Consider the following 7,940-nt stretch of genomic DNA (forward strand, 5'->3'; position numbering starts at 1 on the left):
TTAGGCCTGGTCCGTTGCATGATTTTGACCCTTGTTCCTCAGTTTTCTCTCATTCTGCATGGGACACTCTATTTAGAGTGGTTGGGAGTGGTACTGGAGCAACATCTAGCTCTGGCCTCAGGGTTGTCAAGGAAAACAATAATTTAAGAGCATTTTCAAATCTATTTTGGGTAATTTACTAAAAATGTGCATAGCTTCGAACAAGAATGAGACCAGAGCAGAGATAAGGTTATTTATCTTTGAAAAATCTCAAGATTTAGAAGGAGAACTTTCAAACCTGAGTAACCCAGAGAACCTTTTGAAGGAAAACTATTAACAGATATAAAAACATAAACACAAAATGCCAGAAATCCAAAGCCACACTCATCGAATGCATTCCCACTCATTGCAGGTCTCTGTGGGTTTTCTGAGCCGTTGTAACTCTGCGTGGGGGGAGGCTTCCTTCTCCCTCAGAGGGGCTTGTGGGCTTGACTTGCCGACTGTGTGGTCAGTAGTGCAATGGTTACCTGGTAGTGGCACCAGGGCTCCTTAGGCTGATGGAAGATGGCTTTTTACATTAAACTATGTAAGTATAACCACCAAGCTTTGAATTACTCCTTAAGTGTATGCCTTTTATTCATATCAATATCAAAATAAATCCACAAACCCAGTAAGAGCTACACATTATAACATTTAATGAACAACATGGAAGTGATGAAATACAGGCATTTGTTATTGTAGTCATCAAATTACCACACATAATACTTTTTATTTTTCTTCTTTTCTCAAGTCAAGAGTCTTACATTTTTGGGGACTGAGAGAGGGCTCAATACTTGGGCATGTCTTGGTTCTAATTAATGGAACTTTTACCGTGAAGAGTGTGACGTCAGCATTTGCTTTCAGTTGGCTTTTCAGAACAAAATCTGTCTTTTCTCTCTCCTGTCATTGCTGTGTGCCCTGAGTCCATCCCGGCACTCTGTGACAGGCTGGGCTGTTCCAGGGGCGTTCAGAAGGGGCCCTGGCAACACAGAAGTTGAGCATTCAACAGCTAACCAGAGGGTGGCGATTTGGCTGTACCAGATTCTGCAGAAGAGAAAGACATGGTAGACTGTCTCCTTAGGCCTTGGAAACTTTATGGGGACCATTTTACTCTGTCATTCAGTGTTGCTGTGAGTTGGGACCCACTTGACAGTCATGGGTTGAATATTCACATGAGCAAATACCCAATATTGTACTCCCATGTACACTCGGTGGCTTCAAACCAGTGACACCTTGTTTTGCAGTTGAGCACTCAATCTCCATGACATCAGGACTCCTTGCTCTGTCCTTAGTGGATTATTACTTAGTTTCCCAGGTGCCAACATTTCATTGTCATGTCTTTTGCATCCACGCCTTAAGTTAAGGCATCATTCCTCTATTTTTAGATATTTGTTCCCATCACTAAAAAAAAGAAAGAAAACATTTTATTGGCACATAATGCACATATCATACAATTCAACTGCTCCATCATATTAAGAAGAGTTGTGTGGTTTTCACCACATTCAATTTTAGAACGTGTTCTTTCTAGTACTCGTTGTTAGTAGTTCCCCATTTCCCCAACTTGTCTCTACCTAACCCCAAGAAACCACTAATTCACCTACCCATCCACTTTTATTATTATGCATTTTCTGCAATCAATATCTTGGCATAAGTGCAGACACTTTTATAGAACAGATGCTTGTAACCAAACCTACAGGATCAATGGATATGTACTTTTACATTCATGCATTCCCAGATTGCCCTCCAAAATTGCCGTGCCAATTTTTATTGATATGAAAACACTATTCACTTCATCATCATTGCCAATTATTAACAACAACTTTTCACTTTTTTTCCCCCAACAGACAGGGTAACTATTTGTAACATTCCAGCCAGCTAGCTGGGAGCCCCCCGAGACTCAGGGAATAACTACTCCACACATGAAACCGAGGCATGGGGGAAAGGGAGAGGGGCCCAAGAGAGCGAAGACCTTCCAGAGCTTCTGTGTTCACTGTGCTTCCCTGCACGCCAAAGGAAAACGTTTACAAAAATTTGAATATAGCGGCCAGCAAGTCTAGGGTACCATTACTTTAGCTCATGATGTTTTCATGATTCATATCCAGCAACTATTCTCCTGGGGACAAAGTACTTGTATGACTAGAAAACATTCTCATATGATTAACAGACAGTCTCATGTGGGAGCACATTTTGACCCGGTGGAGCACTCTTTGTCTCTGGCAAGGATTCTCCTGCTCACTCAGCATTTGCACCAAATTCCTGGAATGCTCAGTAGTTACTCAGAACAATATTTCCCAACAAGGTTTGTTGGCATATAATTCACATATCATATAATTCAATAGTTCAATCTCATCAAGATGAGCTGCACAATCATCACTGCAATCAGTTTTACAACATATTTCTTTCATTCTTGTATTCATCGTTATTAGTTCCTCTTTTCCTCCCAAACTCCCCTGCCATACCAGCAAGGGACAATTAATCCAACGACTGTCTCTATAGATTCACCTGTCCTGGATTTCACATACTGAAAAACAAACAAAAACTAACACGAATATTAAAGTTGAACAGATAGAAACTTCAATAGAAGAGAAAGCAGAAAATAGTCAAAACGGGAACAAATTTAAATGGCTCATGAGAGAAGATCAAATGATGGTGTGCTAAATTTTAACTTACCTGCCTCTGCAACAATCCACCCTTCAGCGTATTCTGCAAGTGAGCTAGGCTAGTGACATCCCTGGTTCATGGTCAGAGGGGAAGTACCAGGAACTTAACCTACTTGCATGTCCCTTTGCTTTTTAAAAACTGCAATCGCTTTAAAATGGCCCCCAAGGGAGACCAAATGATATTACATCTTCAACTACCTGCAACTGCCGTCATTGGCTTTACAACGCTCAGCGATGATCAGGGGGATCCACTGAAGGGAGCCTTAATCCATGTGTGGACCCTACAAATGGATTTTGGGTTTCTACTGTCATTCGTAGGCTTTTGTAAACCAGGTGTTCACAATTTTAGATCTGATAGCATTCCCTCTGCTAGATTTGGATGATCATATTTACAATTCTTTTATCACTCAGGCTGGTATGTTTCTTCCATGTGGTCTTAATTGACACCTCACTTAGATGGCTTCTTCTTCTTCTTCTTCTTCTTCTTCTTCTTCTTCTTCTTCTTCTTCTTCTTCTTCTTCTTCTTCTTCTTCTTCTTTTTAAGAAAACAAGCCTTTAATACTCCAGACGCAATTTTTTCTGATAGCCGGGCACCATCTGGTTTCTTCAGCACACTTTACTCTAACACCCGTATCCTCAGTGATCTCTTCAGGAGGGTGAGCATCAAGCAGGACCATGTCATAAGAACCAATTGTTCTTTGATTTAGGCAAGAATTAAGTACAAATTCCAAATCCTTTCATGCAACTATGGTTTATCTATGAATTGTTGGCTTATACGGATTAAACTCTTAAGTGACTGCACTATTTACATAAACAGGGAAGGCTGGTGATAGTGAGAATCTTCCAATAATATTAATTCACAACAGCAGAACCATGAGTACAATATTAATACATGCCACAAGGAAGCAGAGAGGGCATTCAAATAGTAAGTATGTAGTAGTCTTGAGCCACATTCATTAGGCACCCGGTAGGTAAGAAATCCAGACCAAAGCCCAACATCTGCCAGTTCTATGCCCCAGGGATAGCAGTCCTCTGCTTCTTCTCAAAATAGGTAATTCCAGCCTTAAGTTCAAGTTTACAGGTATGTCTGAGATGAAGCCCAGTTTACTTAATGGAGTTTGCACACTGAGCCCTTCTAGCGTGGCCTATGAAGAATGTTGTGTGCCTTCAAAGAGCAGTCGAATAGTGCATGGATTGGGTAACCAAGGGCTACCTAGAAACTAGGTCCACGATGTCCACTTAGGAACCTAGTACCAGGTATGTTCTCAATTTGAATTTCACACAGGCATAGTTAAGCATTCTTTCCCATTGTGGGGGGTTCTCTTCCCTTTTCCCCTAGCAACAGAGATGTCGTTGTCTCCACATCTTAACTTGAAGTGCAAGCAAGGTTTCCTCATCACTCTGGTGGACATGTCCGTTGGATTGGGTTGACGTTAGCACAATTTAGTATGATGGCAGATGAATAATCTTCTTAATTTTGATCTTCCCTTTGAACATTTTCTGACTTGCTCTCTTACTTCATCATCTATTTCATTTGCCTCAGCTACTTAATGATCAAGAGCAAGTTTCAGCACTTCTTCTCACATCCAGTTTTATCTTTTAACTTTCCTCTCTTTCATTTTTTTTTTTTGCTTTCTTCATGATGTATATTCTTGATTCTATCTGACATGGATCACCAGGCTTTCGGTCACAAATTCGTCAGATTTGTTGTTGAGATGGTCCAGAAACTCAGGTAGGATATACTCAAGGTCGTATTTTGTCTCTGGAGGATTTGTTTTGATGTTCTTCAGCTCCAGCCTGAGTTGACATATGAGCAGTGCATGGTCCGCTCCACCGTCAGCCCATGGTTTGGTTTGAGCTGCTGATATGGAACTTCTCCATGGTCTCTCCCCACAGATGTAGTCTGTTTGATCTCTGTGCCTCCAATCTGGTGACATTCACATGTATAGTTTCCTTTTGTGTTTTTAAAAAGGTATTCACTTACCTGGCATGGGAGATACCATGATCACGAAGGTGGTTTTCCCAGGGCGAGGCTTCTCCATTGCACTCTGGATGTGCTGACCCCTGCGATTCCCAAAATGTGGGAAACTCGACTGCATAATTTGTGGTAGTGGGGGACTGTGTTCGCGCTTTCCCCTGGGAAAAAAAAAGGTATTCACGATAAAGAAATTGTTAGTCTTGTTTTATTGCCAGTCCTCTAGTCTGTCCTGTAGGGCCCCTATGAGTCAGACTTTCAGAATAGTAGTGAGTTTCAGTGTGATTAGCAGAGTAGACATTTTCCAGGGGAACTGTTGGAAATGTTTTAATTAGAATGTAATCATCACTGAATACTTTTTATTTTACTTTAATTTTTGTTGCATACCCCTTGAGTTGATTCAGACTCATAACAACCCTACATAGAGGATCCAAACTGTAAATCTTTATAGAAGCAGACAGCTAATGCTTTCTCCGAGTGGCTGAAAGATTTGAACTATTGACCTTGTAGTTAACAGTCCAATGTTTACCCAATGGTGCCACCAGGGCTCACTCGCTTTCTCTATGTATGTATACATCGATGTGGATATAAATATATAAAAACATATATACATATATATGCACATAGATATGTGTGGCATCTACGGCTACATAATCTACTGTCAACTTGAGGAAGGAGTGGAGTCTAGCTTGTCAATCAGGTCACAGCTTGATAACATCATTTGGAGATAAGATGGAGATAAATACTTAAATGGTGGCCAGGCACACTCTGCTTTGTATTCCTGATAACAAAGCCACATGGAGCTATGCTGATGGAGCCAGAGCCCTGGATCTGGCGGAACCACATGGAGACCCACACCAGTACTGAGATGCTTTCATTGCTAGTGGATCCACAAGACTTTCCACCCACTAATCTGTGATCCTCCTGTATTCATCATCATTGAATGTGTTGTGTGAGTCTGAAGAGGAATTTATAGACTGTTATTGGACACATGGACTAATATCAGACTTATAGACTTATACTGGACTTGACTTTGATGTTTTCTTAATATAAAATTACTTTGATATAAAGTTCCTTCTTATATACAAATGACTGTCTATGAATTTGTTTCTCTGGTTAACCTTGCCTTACACATTTTGAGTGTACCCAGACTAACACAATATGCCTAACAACTCAAGATTTTTTTATGCGTTCAACTCAATGACAACATGAATCATGTTGGGCACCCATCAGCAATATCTGTTGTCAAATTTTCCATTACTATATTCTTTTTAACTTTATCATTCAAGAAGATTTCCAGTTGATTTTATGTTGTCAAAACTGTTACATCTTTTCCCATAGGTTATATACATTCTAAGTACAGCACTGTGAATACCACTGGACGCATTGATGGAAGAAGCTCTGTATGCTTTTAGAGCCAAGTATCAGTGTGGAAGGCTCATGCCACTTTTTCTAGTTCATCACCAATTAAAGTTGAGTTGCTCTTTCCATTAGGACACAGCAGGTCTTTGAGATCACAGGATAAAATTCATTAAGGTTCTGGAGTACAAATGCTTGGTTTCTTGTTTCTTAATTTCCAGTTCCAAATTCTTTATTGCCAGTTATCTATAGCCCCACATTTTATTTGGGCTGGTCCTTTGGGTCACCTGTTTTCCAAACACTGCTGCTTACCTGAGAAAGAATTAAGCAACTATAAACAAAAGGCAAATAAAAGCTGACAAATGACTTACTGAGTGTAACATAAAAACCCTGCTGTGCTTAATTGTGCTTGCTTAAAATAATTATGGCAACTGGATGATATGAGCATCAGTACATTAGAGAAACGAACATACAGCTGACCAAATGTATTTGTTTGTGTACTTGTATTTAGATATGTATGTTTATGTATTTGCATGCAAATATCTGCATAATAATAAAATCATGATACATTAAGTAAAGCAACACGTGGATAGAATTAACCCTTAAAATGATTTATGTTGATTGGTTATTTTAATTCTTCATATCTGCTTCTATCTCATAACTTATTTAACCCTTTCATACAACCCAGGGCAAAAATGAGAAGTGACATTTAATTAAAATGAAAGGACTTAGGGTATATTATAAAATGTTCAGTGGAACACTGAAGCAGAAGGGAGATCATATTGTGTATCATATTTTTAATGATCAGGTAAGCTACATTAATATTAGCACAAAGAAAAATGTAAAATGCAAACCCATATGTACTGCTGTACATGGAAATTGTCTGAAACTAACTCTACTCTCACACCTGACTCCTTGCCTACCTGTCTTATCTCATGGTCTGCAGTACTCTAGCCCCAGGGACCATCAGCAGTTACCCAAAGCTGGATTTGCTCCTTCACCCACCAAGTAGCATTTCCTCAGTCAAGAGCCCCTCTCCCCCTAGTTTTCAGGACTTCGTGGGGATACACTCTAGTGACTCTTTAGAACTTAAGGAACGTCCACACGGAGGCCTCTTCTCACGGCCCTGTCTCTACTCAGACAATAGCATCTGGCCTTCTCCTTATTGCATCTCTTTACCATTGTCTGCCTGTTTCATTGTCTATATGTAAAATTGTGTAAAATTCCTACAAACCTAGACAGATCACTGTTACCTCCTCAACTATCATCCTCAGCTTGACATACATATTGTGCTTACTGACTATTTGCTGAAGGATGATGAGCAAGTCAACAAATGGATGTCACTGTTTCATTTCTCTGCTCCTAACATTGAGCTGCTAATCACAAGGTCAGTGGTTCAAACCTACCAGCTGCTCGATGAGAGAAAGATGAGACTACCTATAGTACAGAAAATTATATGCATATTTTGTTTTCGATACAGAAACCAATAATTCCATAAATAGTTATGATGGACATTGTGGTTGTTCCCGTTTATTACACACAATTCTACAATGAGCATCTTGGACTACGTGACTTTGCACATGTGTGGACGTGCAATTTGCCTGGTGACCCAGGGCCCATCTCGTGCTCCTTCTTCAGTGTCATGCATCTTCCTCTGTTATTGGACCCTGCAATTTCTGGGACTGCTCTGGTGATAATGTTTCTGTATGGTTGGAATAATATTTCCGGGACAAGGGTTGGACAAATTATATTTTAATAAGCCACATACGACTACCTTCTTCTGTTAGACTGTTGCCAGCAAAAGGTGTTGTTGTTGTTGATTGGCATCATCGGGTCAGTTGTAACCTTACACACAACAGAAGGAAACACTGCCCGATCCTGCGCCAGCCTCACAGTTGTTCCTACGCCGGGCCCATCGTTGCAGCCAC

At 40.2% G+C, this 7,940-nt stretch overlaps 1 non-coding gene across 1 annotated transcript; it reads left to right on the forward strand.

The window, feature by feature from the left end:
- The first annotated feature begins 4,654 nt into the window (after nucleotides 1-4,654).
- On the forward strand, nucleotides 4,655-4,817 carry LOC142447618 (U1 spliceosomal RNA). The gene has a single exon (XR_012784287.1). It is a non-coding gene; the product is annotated as a U1 spliceosomal RNA (small nuclear RNA).
- The last annotated feature ends 3,123 nt before the right edge of the window (nucleotides 4,818-7,940 follow it).

Source organism: Tenrec ecaudatus, chromosome 4 (genome assembly GCF_050624435.1).
Source record: "Tenrec ecaudatus isolate mTenEca1 chromosome 4, mTenEca1.hap1, whole genome shotgun sequence".
In the NCBI taxonomy this organism is placed as follows: domain Eukaryota; kingdom Metazoa; phylum Chordata; class Mammalia; order Afrosoricida; family Tenrecidae; genus Tenrec; species Tenrec ecaudatus.